This window comes from Aquarana catesbeiana, linkage group LG02, assembly GCF_042186555.1.
Source record: "Aquarana catesbeiana isolate 2022-GZ linkage group LG02, ASM4218655v1, whole genome shotgun sequence".
Taxonomy (NCBI): domain Eukaryota; kingdom Metazoa; phylum Chordata; class Amphibia; order Anura; family Ranidae; genus Aquarana; species Aquarana catesbeiana.
This window is the reverse complement of record NC_133325.1, coordinates 684,422,222-684,448,395: the sequence shown is the minus strand read 5'-3', so window position 1 is coordinate 684,448,395 and position 26,174 is coordinate 684,422,222. Positions and strand designations below refer to the sequence as shown.

General features: G+C 43.7%; 1 protein-coding gene and 1 pseudogene across 1 annotated transcript in view; both read right to left on the bottom strand.

Moving 5' to 3' along the window:
- The window catches only part of TMEM248 (transmembrane protein 248), a 100,571-nt gene that overhangs the window by 50,833 nt on the left and 23,564 nt on the right, over positions 1 to 26,174 (bottom strand). The window lies entirely within an intron of this gene.
- On the bottom strand, positions 12,551 to 12,715 carry LOC141130795 (U2 spliceosomal RNA; annotated as a pseudogene).

Sequence of the window (26,174 nt, the reverse complement as noted above, 5' to 3'; positions counted from 1 at the left end):
TGTAGTTTGGGTACAGTGTAGCATGACCGTGCAATTGTTATTTAAAAACAAGTAAAAAAAATAAATAAATAACATTTTTGGATGCCAAAAAACAGAACAGTTCCAAAACTTAAATCAGACCCCCAGACAACACTCATTCAAAATTCACACTGACAAGTGTATTTGACCTGCAGTTTAAATCCTTCTGACCTGCTTCAAGGGAGTTTTGAATTTCCATAGACTTGTATGGCAATGCAAAACCTGTGTGGCGTAAACAAAATCCCGCTGACACAGGCCCTTAACCACTTCCCACCCTTAGGACATATAGTTGTACATCTTTTGAGGAGAGCGTGAATCTCTGGTTCATGGCTGCAACCACAATCCGGATATAGGAGGTGGAAGGAGATTTCAACAGTCCCCAGATCTCTCCATAAAGAGGGCCTGTCACCACCCATGCCAACACAAGGGATGCTCTCTCACACACACGTAGGTCCCGCACGTATATGTAAACTGTCATCATACTACACATGGCATCAATGAACATTAGAGTGAAAAGCACCAATTCTAGCAACAGATGATCACAAAATATTGGTAATCTGAAGTAACCCCCCCCCCCCCCCACCATAGGTGGAGTGCCATCCTCAATGACGTCATGCTTATGGAGGAGATGCAGGCTAGGGAGGGAGACAACTGGGATAAACACCTTAAATTATAGTATGTCTGGGTCCATTATTCAACCGCAGATAGACTACTGAACAAAAACACTAGAGGATGAGCTGAGAGATGCCTTTTGTGCCCACAGCCGGAACATCACTGGAGTAAGTGGTCCAAATGAATAGATGGCCACACCGCTCCGACTTAGAAAAAGGTTCCTGTACTACTTTGGGGGCGACTTTCATAGACTTCGATACAGAAGTCGTTTTGCAAGTCGCCCAGGCAGTCGTGTGCAGGTCGCCTCGGTGAGGCGACCTGCAAGTCGTGCCGCCCCTAGTGTGAACCGAGCCTTGTTCTATTATTTATAATAGATAAATATAAACAAATAAATTTACTGGACAAGTTGGTTGTGCGCTCTGTCTCCAGTTTACATGTCTCCTGGACAATAAGTACACAAGATTTGTGTACTGATTGTTTTCTTAACACCAGGTATGTAATACACATACACACACACACACACACACACACACACACACACAGCGTGCACGTCATATAAACAGTGAAAGTATTTACCCCCTTCATGGCCAGGCCTTTTTTTTGCTCTTCAGCAGAGCGCTACTTTAACTGCCAATTGTGTCACCAAGCAACACTGTACCCAAATGAAATTGACAAATTTTTTTCACACAGAGCTTTATTTTGGTGGTATTTTGGATCACCACTGGGTTTATTTTTGCTATATAAAAACGAAAAAAAGACCAATTATTTTGGAAAAAAAATAAAAATAAAATGTCTGTTATAAAACATTTAATAAAATGCCATCATTAAATGTAGTCCCAAATGTATTCTGCTGCTCGTCTTTGGTAAAAAAAAAAAATAACAATTAGTGTATATTAATTGGTGTGTGTTAAAAGGGGTTGTAAAGTTTCGTTTTTTTTTTTTTTTTTTTTTTTTAAACAAACATGTTATACTTGCCTCCTCTGTGCAAGGGCTTTGCACAGATTGGCCCCGATCTTTCTCTCCTGGCTCTCCATGCATCGAGTGCCCCCTCGGAGACCCGCATTCCAAGAGGACACCCGTGCGGGTGAGCTCCCGAGTCTTGCTGCTGCGTCCATTGACACAGACGGGAGGACTCGGCCCTGCCCCCCGTGTCACTGGATTTGATTGACAGCAGCAGGAGCCAATGGCTGGGCTACTATCAATCTATGCAATGAGGACCCGAGACAGCAGCTGGAGCTGCTGTCCTCTTTCCCGTCGATGGAACGATCGGGTTCAGGTAAGTGAAAGGGGGGCTGCTGCACTACAGAAGGTTTTTCACCTTAATGCATAGAATACATTAGGGTGAAAAACCTCAAGGGTTTGCAACCCCTCTAAAGTTATAGCATCAACCAACAAACAAATTTTATATATATATATATATATATATATATATATATATATATATATATATATATATATATATATATATATATATATATATATATATATATATATTTTTATTAGAAAACTGATGATGTACTGATGGCCCATCTCAATTCTTGAGGCCCTTAAAACGTAGACAGTTTGAGGCATATAAGAGGCATGTTTTTTGAAGTTGCAACTTTGTTACAAATCTTTGGAAAATTAAGAAACAAATAGTTTTTCTCTCCCCCCCCCCCCCCATTACATACGGTCACCAGAGCAATACAAAGTCATTATATGACTGGTGTGGCGGTGTTCGGGGATACTGACTGGTGAAAAAAAAAAAAAAAAAAAAAAAAAAAAAAAGTTTAAAAATAACTTTATTCAAAATGTTAAACTTTTTTTTTTTTTTTTTTTTTTAACATTTTAATTTTCTTTTTTACATTTTTTTCAAAAATGCTTCTTTAGCTATATACAGCTATAAACTGGGTCTGTGATGTTACTCCTCCACCTGGCTGAATTTCAAAGTTCTGACTTCCGATTTTCTTCCTTTTCCAGTCCTGATACTAATCTCCCATGATCCTTTGAGCCTCTGTAGTTTCAGGGAAGGCAATGGGAGTCAATTATACCAGTTCTGGGAGATGTGTGTGGGTCCAGGCCTTCATGTGGGTGGTGAAAGGTGTAAATGTGTCATACCTCCCCTTGTCTTGCAGCATGCCAAAGAATAATGGCTTACTGCACGACTACAGAGGAAGAGCTATGAAAAGGTTATTATGAAGGCATTTCCTTTATATGTAAATTAATCACGTCACAGAGAGAAGGGCGGGATCTCAGAGGTGGGACTCTCCCTGTTTACACTGGTCGGCATATTTAACTGGGCGGGATTAAATTCTAATTGTGATCCATTCAGTCCCGCCTAGCAGCAGCACAGCTAGCTATCATAACAAGTTGTGTATATTTTATAAAGGGTTTCCTTCTTGAATAATGCTGTGATCTGTGAAGCGGGACTTGGTGTAGATTCTTCCTATAGGTGGGATTGAATGCCAATTATGATGGTTTCCATCCCACCCACCATCAGAGATATGAAGAAAGTTACACATTTTCAGAGTCTGACAGACTACAAAAGGGGAGTGTCACAGACTCTAGCTGCTACAGGACGTGGCTGTGGAAGAGACAAAGTCTATCAGCAGTGTCACACGATACAAAGCAACAACTAAACCCAGAACATCTGGGGATCTGCAGACAAAAGAAACATGGTACAGAGGTATGATCTATGCTGGGACTGGTCATCCGATTCCGTTCTAGTGAAGAGAAAGTTGGAATTCAGCTTTAAGGATTTTTTATTTTTTTTTTGCATTTTCTGCATTAAAAAAGGTTTAAAAAAAAAATTCAATTTGATTCAGCGCTGTGCTAGAGAGTAGCAGCTGTCTATTCTCTTCCTCCTCAGGAGAGCAGACTGATGGCAGTGAGAGCCATTGGCTCCCACTGCTGTCAAAAATTGTGACGAGAAAGTGGGAGCATGTGCCTCACAATTGAGCACGCACAATGGCCCCCATAAAAAGCCGCTTTATATGGGGGCATTCACCGAAGAGAAGGAGCCAAAAGTGCTGCCAGGAGACCCCAAAAAAAAAAAAAAAAAGAGGAGGACCAGGGGCTGCTCTGTGCAAAACCCATGCACAGAGCAAGTGAAGATGGCGTTTAATATTTTAATAACAAATTAAAGCTTTACAAAATCACTTTAAATGTTTATTACAACGAATGTAAGCAGCTACAGTGCATCTGGAAAGTATTCACAGTGCTTCACTTTTTCCACATTTTGTTATGTTACAGCCTTATTCCAAATGGATTGTAGAATTTGAGAAAACAATACCTCATAATGACAACATGAAAAAAGTTTGTTTGAAATCTTTGCAAATGTATTATTTCAAAAATAAATAAAAAACTAAAAATAAATTTACATGTACATAAGTATTCACAGCCTTTGCTCAAATACTTGAAGCACCTTTGGCACCAATTACAATTACAGGGGTTTTGAAGAAGGACAATGTATGTGTGAAACGTCATCACCTCTTGGTGTGTTTTAGTCCTGGTGGCAGTCTTTCAATAAACCTGTTGGACAGATGTTGGTGTGCAGCTACAGTCAGGCCAATAAATATTTGGACATTGACACAATTCTAATCTTTTTGGCTCTATACACCACCACAATGGATTTGAAATGAAACTAACAAGATGTGCTTTAACTGCAGACTTTCAGCTCTAATTTGAGGGTATTTACATCCAAATCAGTTGAACGGTGTAGGAATTACAACAGTTTGTATATGTGCCTCCCACTTTTTAAAAAGGGACCAAAAGTAATGGGACAGATTAACAATCAACCAAACTTTAAATTTTTAACACTTGGTTGCAAATCCTTTGCCGTCAATTACAGCCTGAAGTCTAGACATCACCAGACGCTGGGTTTCATCCCTGGTGTTGCTCTGCCAAGCCTCTACTGCAACTGTCTTCAGTTCCTACTTGTTCTTGGGGCATTTTCCCTTCAGTTTTGTCTTCAGCAAGTGAAATGCATGCTCAATTGGATTCAGGTCAGGTGATTGACTTGGCCATTGCATAACATTCCACTTCTTTCCCTTAAACTCTTTGGTTGCTTCCGCAGTATGCTTCGGGTCATTGTCCATCTGCACTGTGAAGCGCCGTCCAATGAGTTCCGAAGCATTTTGCTGAATATGAGCAGATATTGCCCGAAACACTTCAGAATTCATCCTGCTGCTTTTGTCAGCAGTCACATCATCAATACAAGAGAACCAGTTCCATTGGCAGCCATACATGCCCACGCCATGACACTACCACCACCATGCTTCACTGATGAGGTGGTATGCTTTGGATCATGAGCAGTTCCTTTCCTTCTCCATACTCTTCTCTCCCCATCACTCTGGTTCAAGTTGATCTTGGTCTCATCTGTTCATAGGATGTTGTTCCAGGACTGAAAGCTTTTTTTAGATGTTGTTTGGCAAACTCTAATCTGGCCTTTCTGTTTTTGAGGCTCACCAATGGTTTACATCTTGTGGTGAACCCCCCTGTATTCACTCTAGTGAAGTCTTCTCTTGACTGATGACTTTGACACACATACACCCACCTCCTGGAGAGTATTCTTGATCTGGCCAACTGTTGTGAAGGGTGTTTTCTTCACCAGGGAAAGAATTCTTCAGTCATCCACCACAGTTGTTTTCCATGGTCTTCTGGGTCTTTTGGTGTGGCTGAGCTCACCGATGCCTTCTTTCTTTTTAAGGATGTTCCAAACAGTTGATTTGGCCACACCTAATGTTTTTGCTATCTCTGATGGGTTTGTTTTGTTTTTTCAGCCCAATGATGGCTTGCTTCACTGATAGTGACAGCTCTTTGGATCTCATATTGAGAGTTGACAGCAGATTCCAAATGCAAATAGCACAATTGAAATGAACTCTGGACCTTTTATCTGCTCCTTGCAAATGGGATAATGAGGGAATAACACACACCTGGCCATGGAACAGCTGAGCAGCCAATTGTCCTATTACTTTTGGTCCCTTAAAAAGTGGGAGGCACATATACAAACTGTTGTAATTCCTACACCATTCACCTGATTTGGATGTAAATACCCTCAAATGAAAGCTGAAAGTCTGCAGTTAAAGCACATCTTGTTAGTTTCATTTCAAATCCATTGTGGTGGTGTATAGAGCCAAAAAGATTAGAATTGTGTCGATGTCCCAATATTTATGGACCTGACTGTAATTGTTCTCACTTGGTCTACCAATTACAGCCTCAAATCTTTTTGAGTATAATACTACAAGCTTGGGGGCACACCTATTTTTTGGGCAGTTTCTCCCATTCTTCTTTGCAGGACATCTCAAGCTCCATCAGGTTGGATAGAGAGCTTCAGTGCACAGCCATTTTCAGATCTCTCCAGAGATGTTCAATCGGGTTCAAGTCTGGTCACTGGCTGGGCCACTCAAGGACATTCATAGAGTTGTCCCGTGGGCACTCCTTTGTTCCTGCTGCTGAAAAACATCCCCACAGCATGATGCTGCCACCACCATGGTTTACTGAAGGGATGGTCTTGGCCAGGTGATGAGCAGTGCCTGGTTTCCTCTAGACATGACGCTTGAATTTCAGGCCAAAAAGAGTTCAATCTTTGTTTCATCAAACCAGAGAATTTTGATTCTCATGGTCTGAGACCTTCTGGTGCCTTTTGGCAAACTCCAGGGGGGCTGTCATGTGCCTTTTACTGAGGAGTGGATTCCGTCTGGCCAATTTACCATACAGGCCTGAGTGGTGGAATGCTGCAGAGATGGTTGTTCTTCTAGAAGGTTCTCCTCTCGACACAGAGAAACGCTGGAGCTTTGTCAGCATGAACATCGGGTTCTTCGTCACCTGCCTGCCTAAGGCTCTTCTAACCCCAAATCGCTCAGTTTGGCTGGGCGGCCCGTTTTAGAAAGAGTTCTGGTGGTTCCAAACTTCTTCCATTTACGGATGACGGAGGCCACTGCGCTCATTGGGACCTTCAATGCTGCAGGCATTTTTCTGTACCGTTCCCCAGATCTATTTTATTTTATTTATTTAAGGTACTTATATAGCACTGTCAGTTTACGCAGTGCTTTACATATACATTGTACATTCACATCAGTCCCTAACTCACATTCATAGGGCCAATTTAGATAGAAGCCAATTAACCTACCAGCATGTCTTTTGGAGTGTGGGAGGAAACTGGAGTACCCGGAGAAAACCCACGCAGGCACAGGGAGAACATGCAAACTCCAGGCAGGTAGTATCGTGGTTGGGATTTGAACCAGCGACCCTTCTTACTGCTAGGCGAAAGTGCTACCCACTACACCACTGTGCGATCTATGCCTCGATACAGTCCTGTCGGAGGTCTGCAGACAATTCCTTGGACTTTATTGCTTGATTTGTGTTCTACATGCACTGTTAACTGTGGGACCTTATATAGACAGGTGTTTGCCTTTCCAAATCATGTCCAATCAACTGAATTTACCAGAGGTGGACTCCAGTCAAGTTGTAGAAACATCTCAGGGATGATCAGTGGAAACAGGATGCAGCTGAGCTAAAATTTGAGTGTCATGGCAAAGGCTGTGAATACTTACGTACCTGTGATTTTTTTCGTTTTTTAAATTTTAATACTGTTGCAAAGACTTCAAAACAAACTTCTTTCACAAAGTCATAGGGTATGGTTTGTAGAATTTTAAGGAAAATTGATTTAATCCATTTTGGAATAAGGCTATAACATAACAAAAATGTGGAAAAAGTGCTAAGAAAACTTTGCGGATGCACTGTATACCCAATTTCATATCTTGCAGACCACTTTACAGGAGACCTCGGCGTGGGAGAGAGAACAATACTGGACCGGGAAATACTGACCATTGACAGGAGAAGAGAGCAGGATGAGGAGAAGCATATGTATAGTCAACGTACAGTGCCTTGCAAAAGTTTTCACCCCCCCCCCTTGGCATTTTTTGTGTTTTGTTGCCTCACAACCTGGAATTAACATGGATTGTTTAAGGATTTGCATTATTTAATTTACAGAACACTCCCACAACTTTGAAGATTTTTTTTTTTTTTTTTTTATTTTTTTTTTTTTATTGTGAAGCAAACAACAAATAGGACAACATAACAGAAAAAGTCAAAGTGCATAACTATTCACCCCCCCAAAGTCAATACTTTGTAGAGTAACCTTTTGCGGCTATCACAGCTACAAGTCGCTTTGGATAAGTCTCTATGAGCTTGCCACATCTTACCACTGGGATTTTTCCCATTCCTCCTTGCAAAACTACTCCAGCTCCTTCACGTTGGATCGATTGCGCTTGTGAACAGCAATCTTTAAGTCTGACCACAGATTTTCTATTGGATTGAGGTCTGGGCTTTGACTAGGCCATTCCAACACATTTACATGTTTTCCCTTAAACCACTCAAGTGTTGCTTTAGCAGTGTGTTTGGGGTCATTGTCCTGCTGAAAGGTGAACCTTCGTCCTAGCCTCAAATCACACAGAGTGGTACAGGTTTTGCTCAAGAATATCCCTGCATTTAATACCATTCATCTTTCCCTCAACTCTGGCCAGTTTCCCAGTCCTGACTGCTGGAAAACATCCCCACAGCATGATGCTGCCAGCACCATGCTTCACTGTGGGGATGGTGTTCTTTGGGTGATGTGATGGGTTGGGTTGGGTTTGCGCCAGACATAGCGTTTTCTTTGATGGCCAAAAAGTTCAATTTTAGTCTCATTAGACCAGAGCACCTTCCTCCATACATTTTGGGAGTCTCCCACATGCCTTTTTAGCAAACTCAAAACGTGTCATTTTGTTTTTTGCTAAAGTAATGGCTTTCTTCTGGCCACTCTGCCATAAAGTCCAAATCTATGGAGTGTATGCTTATTGTTGTCCTATGTACAGATACTCCAGTCTATGCTGTGGAACTCTGCAGCTCTTCCAGGGTTACCTTAGGTCTCTGTGCTGCCTCTCTGATTAATGCCCTCCTTGCCCGGTCCGTGAGTTTTGGTGTGCGGCCGTCTCTTGGCAGGTTTGCTGTTGTGCCATGTTCTTTCCATTTGGTTGATAGATTTGATGGTGCTCCTAGGGATCAAAGAGTTGGATTTTTTTTTATAACCTAACCCTGACTTGTACTTCTCAAACATTGTCCCCTACTTGTTTGGAGAGTTCCTTGGTCTTCATGGCAGTGTTTGGTTAGTAGTGCCTCTTGCTTAGGTGTTGCAGCCTCTGGGGCCTTTTAAAAAAGGTGTGTATATGTAATGACAAATCATGTGACAGATTGCACACAGGTGGACATAATTTCACTAATTATGTGACTTCTGAAGGTAATTGGTTGCACCAGAGCTTTTTATGGGCTTCATAACAAAGGGGGTGAATACATACACACATGCCAATTATCAGTTTTTTATTTCTGAAAAATTGTTTTATGTATATATTTTTCTAATTTTACTTCACCAACTTAGACTATTGTGTTCGGATCCATCACATATAATTCAGATTAAAAAAAACATTGAACTAAAGGCTGTAATGTAACAAAATAGGTAAAAAGCCAAGGGGGTGAATACTTTTGCAAGGCACTGTAGGATGCGATCACTATGCAAAAGGTCCAATTTATTCATAGTGCTATAGGCCTAGTTTTAGCTTCATTTACATAATTTTAAAAGGGAACTATAGAAAGACTATGTAAAATAGATATTCAAAAGACATATTATATACTAAAAACGTAGAAAGTGAAAGACTAGATGAAGTGGAGAAATCGCAATTATTATATGATAATGTTAAAGGTTAAGAAGTTTGGGTTCGGATTCTGAAACACATTACATTCAATGGCAGCCGAATCTGTCAAATTAAAAAAGGTTACATTTTCTGGGCTGATAGGCAAGGAGCTAAAAATAGCTTGTGGCTGGGCACTGACTTGGGGAACATATACCATTGCAAAAAGGAAACAAATAAATTAAATTCTATTAGGCCAGGAACAGTATTTTTTTTTAAATGCTTAAGCTGAAACATGCCCAATTGCCGCTTTAACCACCACTACCATATGTCCTACAGTGGAGTGATAGCGAGGGGTTTTACACGCACACTCCTGTGCGTACACTCCATAAGCCAAATGTTGGCGTGAAAGTGAACGGGCTGCCCGTTCGCTTTTCGTGACTCCCAGAGTTTGCCCCCCACCCAGTGCAAGTTTCCCTCTGCCATCCTTCCCAGGCTCCGCTGTCCCACCTGCATGGTTTGTTTTGCTGGGTGGAGTGGAGGGAGACCAGTGAAAATCCATTCGCTGATCTGATCTCCCCTAGCTAGAAAGTGTTAAAAAAAAAAAAAAAAAAAAAAAAACCACACACACACGCTTTAAAATAAAATCTTTAAAATAAATAAATCTTTATTTTAAAGATTTTAAATCTTTAAAATAAAGACTTTTAAAATAAAATCTTCAAACGGTAAAGTAGGACAATGGACTCAATATACTCTGGCTTGTGCTCAGTACCTTGTTGATAATCATAAGCTACAGTACACACTGTTCAACCAAGTACTAATTTGCTTATGTTTCTGCAACGTGTCCCTTTCCTGTTCTATGTCCATAGATCTGGCTAGCATATGAGCGGTCTGACGCATGTGAGAAATATTTCTCAGAAATCATTAATATTCTTAGAGCTGTGTACAAACAAATCTCATAAGCCCCTCACATAACCTTTCTTATTTTATTTTGCAACAGATAATACCAAAAATTCCTTTGATATTGGATAATGGTCAAAATTCAATTCAAGCATTTTGTTAAAGTAAGCAAAACACATAAAAGCGTCATCCCCTTTTAACTTTTGTTATAATGTAATAGTACAGGTATTACCACTATATTACCTTATTTTTCACCAATTCACAGCGAAAAAAATAAAATAAATACTATAACAGTAACTACACTGGTAAAAACGGGTTTGTTACTACCTGTAAAATCCCTTTCTCTGAGTTCATTGACGGACACAGCTCCTTCTTATGCTTGACCATTGGGTTATATCGCCACCTACAGGAGTAGGACACTAGGCAAGGAAAAAAAAAATTAAAAATATAGCACCGCCTATGGGCAGTCCTAGCTGATAGTCAACCTCCTCTCTGCCAGAAGCAGCTCAGTTTGTAACAAAGCAGAACAAGTAGAGAGAGAAAAAAAAAAAAAAAAAAACACACACACACACACACACACACACACACACACACACACACACACACACACACACACACACACGGAGTGGTCAGTGCCCTGTCCATCAATGAACTCAGAGAAAGAGATTTTACGGTGAGTAACAAAAATCCAGTTCTCTTACATTCATTGACAGACACAGCTCCTTCTTATGCTTGACCATTGGGATGTCCCAAAGTAGTGCCACATTCAGGGGTAAGCAGAGAAGAAAAACACACCACCACCAGAGAATCCCCAGAGAATGACAGGGGATACAACTATCGCCAGCAGGACTGTGCAGATGAACACTCAGGCGAAGATGTGCACAGTAAAAAGCAAACCTAATAAAAAGGCATACATATACTCCTGCGTAGGCACCATGTAGTCATGAAAAGCAGACCCCCGATGTCGGAATACCCTGGAGCACAAATCGCCCAGGTGAAACACGCCATAATGGGGAAAGGGAAAAGAAACCAACCCCAAAACACAGAGGCCTACACAACAGACCACAAGAAAGCATGAGAAACAGCAGCAGAGAAGACCGCAACCCATAACCAGGCCACCTGCACTTCAAAAAGGCAGAAACTGACCTCCAAAAGGAGCCCAAGACAGATAGGTAAATACAAACTAGCTGAAAAACAACTGGAAACAGAGCAACCTCCGAAGTAAGCGAAAGAAAGGACACAGGTCCTCATCCAGGCAAAAAATAGCAGACCTCAGCTTTTGGGGGAAAAAAAAAAAAAAAAAAAAAAAAAGAAGAAAAAAAGAAAGAGAAACTAGGGAATGTAGGAACAAAAACAAAAAAACACAAAACAAAAAAAAAAAAACAAAAAAACACACGGGTAAACAAAACCTGCCCTTAATGTATACAGGGCAAAACTACCAAGATCCGAGCCCCCGAAAGGGCACACGGATAGCGGGAAAAAAATAAATAAATAAAAAAAAAACAGCCCTACACCTAAAGATGAAGTCCCCACCCAGAACGATGGAACATCCCTAAAGAAGCGAATCTATTCGTCCTCCACAGGGTGAGAATGACGGGGGAAGGCAACCTCCTGTCCCCCAGAATCTGGCTTCCAAAGCAATGCCAACAAGGCCTGCAACACTAAACGAGAATGTCGGCCCTCAGAACAGAAAATCCCCCAGGAGGAAACTGCCATCGGCATCCAGGACGATCCGCACATCACCGGTGCATCAGGGGACGAAAGCCACCAGGCTACCAGAATCTCTGCGGCACACAACCTGCGTAGCACAGCAGATGACGATACTTCAGAGAGGAAAGATGGGGGGAAAAAAAACAAACAAAAAAAACAAAACAAACAATGACAACGTTATCAGGAAGCATCCATGGCAACCGCCAAACGAGCCATCATGTTCACCACGAAACTCGATACCCTCTTGTGGAGATGGAGGACCAGCCTCCCCATACCTGGGGTATTCCACCACAGGCAAACTGTTTCAGGATCAAACTGGGTCTCACCAACTGATCCCCCCTGTAGATGATTTGCAAAAGAAGAGCGACAAGGAAAAAACATTGTTGCACGGGGCGGCCTGTGTGCCAAGGGGACAGACCCATCGACAGCTGCCCTAGTAGCATCTCCGAGTGTCAGGTTTTCACACACGGGAGGTGATAAGTGCGTCCACCAGCGCCTTCCCACACACCACAAATGCAGCAGCAGAGGACCCATCCAAGTTATCGAAAGTCAGGGAACGCGGCAGTTAGACCTGTGAGCAGGACTACGAATGCAGCGGTAGAGCCGGACGCATGACCTGGCAAGGCTGCAGAGGCAGGAGAGGGTGGAGCCGCTACTCCCTTGCCTAATGCTCTGCAGCACCTCCCCCACTTTTGCAGGATGAACAGAGCAAGCTCCACTTCCAACCCCCTGGTGTAGAAATGTATTAAATATATAGCCCCCAAATAGGGAACGTACTAGCTATAAACTGATAAGGACAGATACTATCTTGATCTTAGCCAAGAAACGAGGGTCAAAGGAGAACCCATAGGAGGTCCCTCACAGCACTCCTCCCCCCCCCCCCCCCCCCCCATCACCAGCCACTTAAAAGCATAGCTTCTCAATGTACAATAGCGGCAGAACTGCCATTCACGGCAGCACAAAAGGGTGGAAGTAATACCCCTACAACACGCCAGCACAAAGCAGCTGTGTGGCGCCGCGTCAGTACCTGGAACAAAGAGCCCTGGACTACTGTAGTGTCTGGCCAGAATCCATTCTGTTGAACCCCTAGAGCGCCCCAAATGGGGGGGAGGGGGTAACCTCACTTGCCACCTGACCAAACAGCATCCCGCTCGCCATATGAGTCCTAGGACTCCCATATGGGGACAGCATCTGCCAACCTTATCGCCGGTTGGCCAAAACCACGCCAAAAAAGGCTGCCACTGTGGCCTCATGCGGAGGGTCACAGCTACAGGCCGGCATTAGAAGACGGAGGGTGAGCAGTAGCAGTAACAGGGCCACACCCTAGGCCACCCGCTGTCCCTCCCCTTAGCTCCGTTCCACCGAGGGCATAGCGGAGGGCCCGCGGGATAAAACAATGCAAGGCCACAGACCGCAAGCCGGCTTCCCCGCCTTCCCTCGTCGCCGCCAGCGAGTGGGACAGAGGGAAAGGAGAGGGGGACGGATTCCTTAGAGCAGTGGTTCTCAACCCTCTTAGTGCTGTGACCCCTTGATAAAATTTCCCAAGTTGTGCGGACCCCTAACAGTAAAATTATTTTCATAGCGTGGGTTGTCAGCACCCAAGGCAAGACAAGCAATTTGCGCCCCTAACCCATGGACATTTAGCGCTCCCTGAGTCCCTTCTACTTGTACAGTATTAAAACCCCTTATGGTACATTTTAGGATATACCATTCTTTGTTCTCCTTTTATCTCTCTCTGTCCTAATTCTTTGTTCCTCCCCCTCTTTTCCTCTCCCTTCCATGTATTCTCTATTTTTATTCCTCCTCTTACTCCTTGGTGGCGGGTGGGGGAAATGGGATGAGTGGCAGTGCTGGTGGGGGGTGGGATCAGTGGCAGTGCTGGGGGGAGTTCTGATCAGCCAACTTAGGTGCTCTTGATTGAGGTCATCTGCTGATCTGATTACTGTAGTGGGGACTTTTAATGGCAACTTTAATCACAGGTAGTGTTACTCAATGTCTTCGGTTTCACTGTGCCTCCGACTTTGTGGTGTCTTGTAGCAGTGACACCTATGACGAAATCAGGAGAGAGGGTCTCCTCCAGCCCCTCCCACTTCACACTCCTCACCAGTCAGCTGACCCTCTAGTCTCTGCCCCCCAGGCATGTCATGAACTGAATGGGCAGCTGCATAGAGGCTAAGTGGACAGCCACGGGTTCCAGGAACAGCCCAGCTGGGCAGTCACAGGCTCCAGGGACAGCCCTACTGGGTGGCCACGCAAAGACTGGGAGAGCAGTGTGGGCTTCAGGAACAGCCCAGGATTCGGTGACCCCTGGCAAATCGTCATTCGACCCCCAGGTTGAGAGCCTCTGCCCTAGAGGAAGATGGCGGCTGCTCACAGACCCTTCCACTAGGTCTGCCCTCACGGTGGCGCCCATCTAGGAAGGAGGCAAAGCCGCGGCCTAAAGTTGCGTTGGGCCACCACCGCATAGGGCATGAAAAAAAGACCTGGGTCACAGCACATTAAAGCGACCTGCCCAAGGTCACAAGGAGCAAAAACGAGCAAAAGATCCCATGCTCTCAGGAAGTTTCCGATGGCTACGCTGGCCGTCAGAGCACTCGACCCGTGAGAGGTGGCTCCTGCAACAGTGAAAGCTACCATGTGGACGCTAAAAACACCCGACCTGCAATACCAGGGTTGCCTCACCTACCCTGTCTAGCCAGTATCCCCAAAACAGAGCGGGGGGAGAAAGGTGCTAGCAGCCACCCAGGCCTCAACATGCCCAAGGCGTTTCAGGGGAGGGTGAAGGAGAGCAGGCCTGGGAGGATCGAGGAGAACCCCATAGGGACGACCACCCCAGGAAGTACCCACGCCCAACACTGTCCAGGGAAGGAGGCATCTACTTACAGATACACCAAAGTGGGGGCTGTCGGTCAGGGTAACACTGACGAGGACTAAAGGCGTCCAGTCATGTGTCCCCGCGATACATTCACTCGCTGGCCGCCCTGGTCCAGGATGGGGCAAGATGTGGACAACCCAGCACGTAGCTAAAAGTCTGTGCGTGTGCTGGCCAGACTGGGGCGACCTCCTGGATCTAGATTATCCAGCCAATCGCCCAGCCTGGTTGTTGAAAGAAGATCTTTGCAGGAAAAATTCCAGGTAAAAAAAAAAAAAAAAGTAGAAGTAACAGAACTTCAGATCCCAGCAGGGAGCCAGGTCCTTACTCCTCACTAGGCAGAGAAAAACAAACAAACAAACACACACACACACACACACACACACACACGAGCTGCTTCTAGCAGAGAGGGGGTTGACTATTAGCTGGGACTGCCCATAGGCAGTGCTATGTTCTTTTTTCTGCCTAGTGTCCTACTCCTGTAGGTAGGGATATAACCCAATAGTCAACCATAAGAAGCTGTGTCCACCAATGAACGTAAGCAACCGGTTTTGCACAGAGCAACCCAAAGCCTCCTTTTCTGGCGTTATAAAAAACTATTATATATATATATATATATATATATATATATATATATATATATATATATATATATATATATATATATATATATATATATATATATATATATATATATCTCGACCCTTTATTTTTTTTAAAACCCTTTTATTCCTATTACAAGAAATGTAAACATAAGACCACAGATATCTCCTCTAAGCTGGAAAGCATGAGATCACAAAAACTGGCAGTGTTTACATCTGCCAGAGGCGAAAGTGATGTTATAAGTTCGCTTTTAGGCTTCCCAAGGTCAGAGATGGCTGGGGACCATCTGGTCTCCAGCCCGCTCCATGGTAAACCGGCACCACCGCTGGATCGTTAATCTGGCCTCCCGATTGCACGGGAGAGCCTGGAAAGGACACTGAAGGGTGGCGGGGGGACGTCCCCAACTGCTGCCTGTAAAAGCATTTCAGCGGCTAGATAGCATCTAGGGTGGCTTTTACTTTAGGAGGGAATAGTTGTCTGAAAACAAAGATATTTGAATGATGCCTGTAGCCGCAGGCATTATTCAGATATCACCACATTAACCTAAGGACGTCAAATAATGTCCTATGGGCGGGAAGTGGTTAGAGACAGGTTTTTTTTTTTTTTTTTCTGCTGTTGTGGCCCAAATACTGGTTTGCCTCATTTTTCTGTCGTGTCACATCTATTGACACTTAAGGAATGAAATTAAATATATCCATTGCATAACTTAGGAGGTGCTAAGAAGCACTTTTTAAATTGGTTTATGAGCACAAAAAGAGTCCCTATATTGCACTTAAAGTCTAAGTTACAATAAATAAAACTGGAAAATCAGTGCAAGGGACAAAACCTACAGGTTCCTTTTCTGTTAGTAGAAATCTTCCTCAGCCCATAACAACCACAATCTTCCAGAGTGGCTGGGGTTTTTGCTCCATTCACAGAAACCATATTTGAGCTTCTAGGATTGCGTTTCAATCTATGAATGAATGAATGAAGGGGGTGGACCTTTCAATCATCATCATCATCCCATCCTCTATTCTTGGATCCTGTTTCAGTCACAGAAGCTGCAGCATCCACTGCAGTAGTTTGATGATCCCTAGACCTGATGACAAACTAAGGCAGTTTGCTGGTGCATCTGGAAGCTAGGTGGTCTATGCTTGCCCAGTGCTCCTCTATCTGTGACAGGGGCCTAAAACCAAATCCAGGTTTAAAAAAATAAAAAATAAATAATATGGAGAGTCCAGATGCCTTTAAAGTTAAAGCGCTTTTGCTGTGTCATTTGGACCCGCGTATCACCTGAAATACCTGACTGATCCTGCCTGGTTATGCCCTCCCCTCTGCAAACAGACCACAACAATCATGGCTACTGAGCCCTGACACTGTGGTCCATTTGCGTGATTCCGTTGGCCACAGCCTGCTGTCACCTGTGTCCTTCTCCCCCTCCCACGCTCATCTCACATCTTAAATGCTGCCATCCTCTCTGCACCATTATAATAAAATTATAATAATTGTCCCTGTGCTGGTGTTCTGTAAAAACACTGCACGATTGTACCTGTATGAGCTCCGCTCCTGCCGCTCAGCTGATTGTTAGGGGCCCGGCACTCAGAACACAGGCACAGAGACAATGGCAGCATTTAACAAAAAAGTAGTTTACGGACCACTTTAAATGTAGAATACACCCCCCCCCCCCGGTCCAAGACACCGGCGGGAAGGTGCCAGGTGGACAGGCCAAAATGTGAAGTTCCATTCAAGCCAAAATATGCCCTGCTTCTTTAGAGCTGAAAGACTCCTGGTGCCTTTCTGATGAATGTGAGACATAGGTGCCCTGATTTTCTGTGACGCAGATCAACTGAATGTTGGCCGAATCTCTCAGGACTTACAATTCCAATTAAGTTGGGACATTGTGTAAAATCTACATAAAAACTGAATGCAATGATTTGCAAACCTCACAAAACAATATTCTATTCAGAATAGAAAACCTATCAAATGTTTAAAATGGAGAAATGTACTGTTTTAAAAGGGAAAAAAAAAAAAAAAAAAAAAAAAAACACGATAATTTTGAAATTGATGGCAGCAGCACATCTCAAAAAGATTTAGTAACTGGTCATTGACATGGTTGGGTATAGAAAGAGCTTCTAAAAAATGTCCAACAATTTCTTAATAATGTTTCTCAACATAAAATTGCAAAGACTTTAAATATATCAATGTCTACAGTACATAACAAAAGATTGAGAAACTGGAGAAATCACCATACACAAGGGATAAGGCTGAAATGCAATATTAGATGCCCGTGTTCTCCAGGCCCTCAGATGGCACTTAATTAAAAACAGGCATGATTCTGTGATGGACATCACTGCATGAGCTTAGAAATGCTTCCAAAAAAACTGTCTGTGAACACATCCAAAAACACAAGGTAAAGCACTATTATGCAAAGAAACACCACTGTCTTCTCTGGGCTAAAGCTCATTTAAAATGGTCTGTTGCAAAGTGGAAAACTGTTCTGCAGTCAGACGTATCAAAATTTGACATACTTTTTGGCAACCATGGGCGATGCATCCTCCAGACTAAAGAGCAGAGGAACCATCTGGCTTGATGGTGTTTATCAGTCTTTTCACTTTTTCAAGAAAGGTCTTAAATATTTTAGAAGTACGATACAGTATACTGTATCTATGCCAACAGCATGGCTTCGTAGTAGAAGAGGACGCTTAACTGGCCCATCTGCAATCCAGACCTTAAAATTGAAAATATTTGCTGCATTTTGAAATGAAAAATGTGACAAAGATGACCTAGTACTGTTGAGCAGTTAGAATCCCAGATAAGGCAATACTGGGACAACATTCCTCTCCCAAAATTGCAGTCTTCTCAGTTCCCAGGCATTTACAGAGTGTCGTTAAAAGAAGTGGGGAAACTATACCATGGTAAACATGGCCCTGTCCCAACTTTTTTGAGACGTGTTGCTGCCATTAATTTCAAAGTTACCTTATTTTTTTCTTAAAATGGTACATTTTCTCATTTAAAAACATCTGCTATGTTTTCTATTGTGAATACAACATGGGTTTATGGCATTTTCAAAACATTGCATTCTGTTTTTATGTAGAGTTTACACAGTGCGCCAACTTTTTTGCAATAGGGGTTGTAGGTTTCAAACAACGAAACAAATGAAACCTGCCACCACTAAACAGGATGGTAAACTTGTGAGTCAAAGATTTGTACAATCTAGAAGAGCGCATGAAGAATCTATCAGGAGTCTGAGGAGGTCCAAGTACCACATCACCCCGGGTTAGCTCAGTGCAATACGTAATAACAAAAGACTCTGTCCCAACAATGAGAATCAAAAAATGAACAACAAGCCAATTAGGAGGAGAGACAGATCAGGTATGACCCCAACATTCACCAGAGGATGCAAACTTGCCCAGTTGATTTAGGAAGCCAGGAGGTCCACATCCAGTGCTCCACACCTGCACCAGAAGACTAAAAGCACCCCTAGAAAAAAAACCATTGGGAGGGTGAATCACCTAGCCAGATACCACCTGACCCTAGCAGCCAGTTGAATGTGTGGGACAATAGATTGTACTATCCAGTCCCACTAAGCCAGACTGTAATGGACTGTATTGAGATTTAGCATATGGTACCCCTCTTCCACTCAGGAGGCATTGAAATCAGAATTCTCATGTGAGGTTGAAAATTCTGAGAGTTGCAGAGTCCAAACATGGGAGCGAAGAGGTCAGCATGTCTTGCAGAAGAAAAATGCTCTCGACTGAGCATCATCTAAGAGAAGACCTAGATACTCTTACAATGAGTCAATTTCAGAGATGGCTTCCAAAAGCAATTGAACCAACAAAGTCTGAACTGTTCTCAGGACGCTGACTTTCAGAGTCAAAAGCAACACTTTTCACTCTAAATAAGTGTGTCCAGATATCTTTGTATGGGAAGTATCCCTCATACTGCTTTAACTTAGAAGCCTTATTAGTTTCCAAATTTTATTAAGTTATCCATGGAAGCTCACCATAGGGGGAAAAGTATAGAGTGAAAAGTATAGGGTGAATAACCGGTTCCCGACCGGTCACGCAGATATACTGAGGCAGAATGGCTCTCCTGGGCGAAACACCGTACAGGTACGGCCTTCCGCTTTTCGGCCACCAGAGGGCGCGCACGGCAGGGGACCCGATGCGCGTGGCCGGCGGACACGATCGCCACTGGTCACATGTGCACGAGTGCCAGCACAGGGATTTGTGTATGTAAACACACAAATCCCCGTGCTGTGAGAGAAGAGGAAACATATCGTTTGTTCCTAACATCCCCCCAGTTAGTACACACTGAGGGAACACACAGTTAACCCCTTGGTTGCCCCCTAGTGTTAACTCCTTCCCTGCCAGTAACATTTACACAGTAATCAGTGCATATTGTATGCATGTGTTCATATGTGGGTGTCTGCACGTTTGTTTATATATATATATATATATATATATATATATATATATATATATATATATATATATATATATATATATATATATATATATATATATATATATATATATATATATATATATATATATATATATACACACACACACACACACACATACATATACACACATACACACACACTGGTGAGGCACAGGCAGGCTGCATGACGGCACTGGTAGGCTGCATTTGTCTCCTGTACCATGTCCCCAGTCTCTGACCATCTCCTGTACCATGTCCCCAGTCGCTGACCATCTCCTGTATAAAAATATTTTTTAAAAACAGTCAGTCACTTTCGGTCTCAGTCATTTCCAGTATTGGTTTTGGTTTTCGGCCTAGTGTATTTTTCATTTTCGGTATCAGCATCAAAAAACCCATTCGGTGCATCCGTAGACAAAATCGCGGAAGCGGAAAACAAAGCTCTGCAACTGCAGCCATGCTTTAACCACTTGCCGATCACCTCACGCAGATACACTGTGACAGAATGGCACAGGCAAGCAAAGCTTGCCTGTACGTTACTGCCATCCCGCAGGCGGGCGCGCTATCGCGCCCCCAGGTGCCCGAGGTGGTCGGCAGTATTGTAGGAGTGATCCGTCCTGAGGGGGAGGCCACTGATTCATGGCCACCCCCTCACGATCTCTCCTGACGAATGGGAAGCTTCCCCTGCTTCACAAATGTAAACAGAAGCAGAGGAAGTGATGTCATCTCTCCTTGTGTCGGTCTTTTCGTCCGGAGCCTGAGGAGAGAAGACATCAATGTGAGTTTGCACCAACAGCACACTAACACTAGTACACATAGGCACACAATCACCTCCCAATCACCGCTCTTGCACCCCCTGTCACAGTGACACCAATAGCAGTTTTCTTTTTTTTTACTGATCATTGCATTGGTGTCATTTTGTGACTGTTATAAGTGTTAGGGCAATTAGTGGTAGGCCCCTTTAGGTTTAGGGTTCCCCTCTAATAAAAGGTTTAACCCCTTGATCGCCCCCAGTTAACCCTTTCACCCTGTGTCACCAATCCATCATTTTTCTTATCGCCGTATTGGTGTCACGGGTGATGCTAGTTAGCCAGTTATTTAGGCTCACCGTCAGCTTTTTATAGCGTCAGGTACCCGCAAATACTACCTAAAAGGTTTTAATCTCCTGATTGCCCCCTAGTTAACCCTTTCACCAGTGATCACCGTATAAGTGTTATGGGTGATGCTGGTTAGTTTGTTTTTTTATACCTGCCGTTTATTACCCAATAAAGGTTTAACCCCCCGATCGCCCAGGGGGTGATATCAGTTAGGTTTTGGGGTCAGTCAGTGTCTGTGTCGCATTAGTGCCAGTACCGCTAACACTCACGCACGCAGCATACACCTCCCTTAGTGATATAGTGTCTGGACGGATCAATATCTGATCAGATCTACACTAGCGTCCCCAGCAGTTTAGGGTTCCCAAAAACGCAGTGTTAGTGGGATCAGCCCAGATACCTGCTAGCACCTGCATTTTGCCCCTCCGCTCAGCCCAGCTCAGCCAAGTGCAGTATCGATTGATCACAGTCACTTACAAAACACTAAACACATAACTGCAGCATTCGCAGAGGCCTGATCTCTGCGATCGCTAACAGTTTTTTTGGTAGCGTTTGATACAGTTGCTGACAGCCTAGGAGCTTTTTTACCTGTGAGTCTCACTACTGTACCAGTAAATTTAGAGCCCAAAAAATGGCAAAATCGAAGGTACAGTAGTGAAGAGGCCTACACATTTATGAGCATGACAGATAGTGAAGAGGAAGTCACTCATCTGTCAGATTCAGGCTCAGAATACGAACCTGTAGACGACAGCGGCTCCATGACAGATAGCTCTGACGACGGAGTTGTGGTCCCTGCCAAGGTCAGGTGTGCCAGATCCCGATCTTCTGCTGTTTAGGTGCAAGAACCGCAGGGCTCTCGTATGGAGCAGAGAAGTACTAGTGCTACTATTCCTTCTGGTGAACTGGCAAGCACCAGCGGCCTAGTACACCCTGGTCGTACATCCAGCACTGCAGTATCATGTGGTGACGTGGAGAGTCCCATAAGTGCAGTTCAAGCTGGCGAGGTGGCAAGCACAAGTAGTGTCCTGCTGCCACCAAGAAGACAAAGACAGGCCCGTCGTGCTCATAGTGTCCTTCCTGCAGAATTTGCCAATCCTAATTGGGAGCCCACCATTTCTGCAGCACCTGTACTTCCCCCATTCACTGGCCAACCCGGAATTCAGGTGGAAACAGTTGATTTTGCGTCACTTGATTTTTATTCACTATTTTTCACGGAAGATCTCTATAGATCTACTGTGGACCAAAGTAATTTGTATGCTGGTCAATTCATCGCGGCTAATCCCCAGTCCTCCCTTGCCAGAGATTGGAAACCAATTATGGTTTCCAAATTTAAGACCTTTCTGGGCCTGTCCCTCGGCATGGGCATAGTTAAAATGAGTACGTTGGGGTCATATTGATCCACTGACCCAATTTACCATATGCCCGTGTTCTCTGCCTCCATGTCCAGGGCCCGATACGAGCAGATCTTGCAGTTCATGCATTTCAACAACAATGAACTCTGTCGTCCTCGTGGAGACCCTGAATACGATCGGCTCTACAAAATTTGGTCCCTCGTAAACCACTTCAACAAACGTTTTGCAGCCTTGTTTACTTCCCATCAAGTTGTCTGCGTTGATGAGTCCCTGATTAAGTTTTCTGGCCGCTTGTCTTTCAAACAGTATCTTCCCAGCAAGCGTGCCAGATACGGGGTCAAGAAGTATAAAGTCTGTGATAGGCCACAGGCTATACATATAGTTTTATGGTTTACGAGGGAAGAGATAGTCACGTAGAGCCGCCAAACTGCCCAGATTACATAGGGAGCACTGACAAGATTGTGTGGGACTTGGTGTCACCCTTATTCAGAAAGGGGTACCATTTGTATGTGGACAATTATTACACGAGCGTGCCACTTTTTAGTCACTTGTTTGATCATCAGATTGGCGCATGTGGCACCGTGCAATCTAATCGCCGGGGCTTACCCCAGAGGCTTGTAGATTCCAGTCTTAGGCTGGGGGAGAGAGCCTGCTTGAAGTGTAATAACCTGCTCGCTGTGAAGTGGAGGGATAATAAGAATGTTTTTGTTCTGTCCTCCCTTCATGCAGGCACGACGGTCCAAATTTCTACGGCGACTGGTGTTGTGGAGAAACCCCTCTGTGTCCACGAATATAACCTAAATATGGGAGGGGTGGACCTCAAAGACCAATTATGGCGCCGTACTTAGTTGCCCATAAGGCCAGACGCTGGTACAAAAAAAAAAAAGTGTCTATACTTATTTCAATTGGCTTTGCTGAATGCTCATGTGCTATAGAGCTTCAGGGCGGACTGGATCCTTCCTTAAATTCAGGGAGGAGATCACCAGAGCCCTTCTGTTTCCAGACGGTACTTCCCCTCACCTTCCCAATCCAAATGCAGTAAGCCGGCTGCATGAGAGGCATTTTCCGTATGTCCTCCCTGGTACCCCTCCCAATGAGCCCCCCAAAGAAGATGTCATGTCTGTAGCAAGCACGGATATAGGCGTGACACAAGCTATTATTGTCCCTCCTGTCCTGACAATCCTGGTCTTTGCATTGGTGAATATTTTGAACGCTACCATACACTAGTGGAGTATTAGAGTAGGGTACAGCACTGCCCAGAACAGGACAAAATTTTACAGGGTCTCCCAAGATGCCATCGCATTTTGAGAGACCCGAACCTGGAACCGAACCGTTACAAATAAAAAAAGTAAAACATAAAAACAATAAAAAGGTTGTAGTTTTTATTGTGCTCTCTCTATTGTTCTGATTTTTTTGTTTTATTGTTATCACGTTTGCTTTTCAGGTACGCCATTCAGCTGCAGCGCGGATTTATCTTGACAGCAACAGCGTTTGCTCCCACGATACATAAAGCTGTGACTCCAACGCTGTAGGAGGTGATTTCACCACCACAGTTAAAAACAAAATGGTGCATGTATGCCCACCATTAGAAGTGGGTGGATGAAGGGAGGTATTCTAATGGTGGGCCCGCAGGCCCACAGGCTGCATGAAAAAAAAAAAAAAAAAAAAAAAAAAAAAAAAAAATTACAATATATGCCCAACAAGGACCAGCAACGTACTGGTATGTTGCTGGACTTTGAGTGGTTATACCAGAATGATGCCTGCGGTTTAGGTATGATCTTGGTATCATTCTTTTCAGCCAGCGGTCGGCTTTAATGTAAAAGTAATCCTAGTGGCTAATTAGGAAACCGGAAGCTACGAGTATTTTATAACTTAGATTTCGCTGGATGTAAACAGCGCTATTGGGAAAGCATTTTATAACTCCGATCTTGGTGTCGTCAGATGCTTTGAGGGCAGAGGAGAGATCTAGGGTCTAAGACCCCAATTCAGACCCTTTGCTGTGACACTCATATATTTAACTCAGGTGCTGTCCATTTCTTCTGATCATCCTTGGGATGGTTCTACACCTTTGAGTCCAGCTGTGTTTGATTATACTGATTGGAGTTGATTAGGAAAGCCACACACCTGTCTATATAATACCTTACAGCTCACAGTGCATGTCAGAGCAAATGAGAATCACGAGGTCAAAAGGAACTGTCTGAAGAGCTCAGAGACAGAATTGTGGCAAGGCACAGATCTGGCCAATGTTACAAAAAAAAATTTCTGCTGCACTTAAAGCGGGGTTCCACCCAAATTTTGAACAATATCTGTATGTATTCTCTTCCTTGCCTAGATGCTGACATGCCGTTTAAAAAAATTTAAATCGCTGTAATTACCTTTTATTTTTCTATTCTTCTTTGCACTTCCTGGTTCTCCTCCTGTGGGAGTAGGCGTGTTTCTAGCTTCTCCCAGACTCCTGGGAGCTAGTCTCAGGCTTCCCAGGATGCCACTGAGCATGTGCGGGAACGAGCGGTGAATGCTGGGAGCACAGCATTCACCATATCCAGGAAATAAATGCTTGTGGGCTTCAAATGCCCACAATGAAGATGGAAACCGCCTGCAGTGAATAATATAAAAGTTATTCTTTCCGATGAAATCTGACACAGGCGGACATATTACACACAATATGTGAGTATGTAATGCTGAGAAGAAAAGTTTGTGAATGAACGAAAAAAAAAAAACGATAGATAGGTGGACCCCCGCTTTAAGGTTCCTAAGAGAACAGTGGCCTCCATAATCCTTAAATGGAAGACGTTTGGGATGACCAGAACCCTTCCTAGAGCTGCCAAACTGAGCTATTGGGGGAGAAGAGCCTTGGTGAGAGACGTAAAGAAGAACCCAAAGATCACTGTGGCTGAGCTCCAGAGATGCAGTTGGGAGAAAGTAGTAGAAAGTCAACAATCATTGCAGCCCTCCACCAGTCAGGGCTTTATGGCAAAGTGGCCTGATGGAAGCCTTTCCTCAGTGCAAGACACATGAAAGCCTGCATGGAGCTTGCTAAAAAACACCTGAAGGACTTCTAGATGGTGAGAAATAAGATTCTCTGGTCTGATGAGACCAAGATAGAACTTTTTGGCCTTAATTCTAAGTGGTATGTGTGGAGAAAACCAGGCACTGCTCATCACCTGTCCAATACAGTCCCAACAGCGAAGCATGGTGGTGGCAGCATCATACTGTGGGGGTGTTTTTCAGCTGCAGGGACAGGACTGGTTGCAATCGAGGGAAAGATGAATGCGGCCAAGTACAGGGATATCCTGGACGAAAATCTTTTCTAGAGTGCTCAGGACCTCAGACTGACCCTAAGCACACAGCTAAAATAACAAAGGAGTGGCTTCACAACAACTCAGTGACTGTTCTTGAATGGCCCAGCCAGAGCCCTGACAAACCCAATTGAGCATCTCTGGAGATAAAAATGGCTGTCCACCAACGTTTACCATCCAACCTGACAAAACTGGAGAGGATCTGCAAGGAGGAATGGCAGAGGATCCCTAAATCCAGGTGTGAAAAAACTTGTTGCATCTTTCCCAAAAAGACTCATGGCTGTATTAGATCAAAAAGTGTGCTTCTACTAAATACTGAGCAAAGGGTCTGAATACTTAGGACCATGTGATATTTCAGTTTTTCTTTTTTAATAAATCTGCAAAAATGTCAACAATTCTGTGTTTTTCTGTCAATATGGGGTGCTGTGTGTATAATAATGAGGAAAAAAATGAACTTAAACGATTTTAGCAAATGGCTGCAATATAACAAAGAGTGAAAAATTTAAGGGGGTCTGAATACTTTCCGTCCCCACTGTACATTCCATGAGATAACAATAAAAATTATTTAAAAAAATAAATAAAAATGAAAGGAACAACAGTTTCAAAATAAATAAAAGCACCCCTGTCCCCCCCCTGCTCTCGCGCAA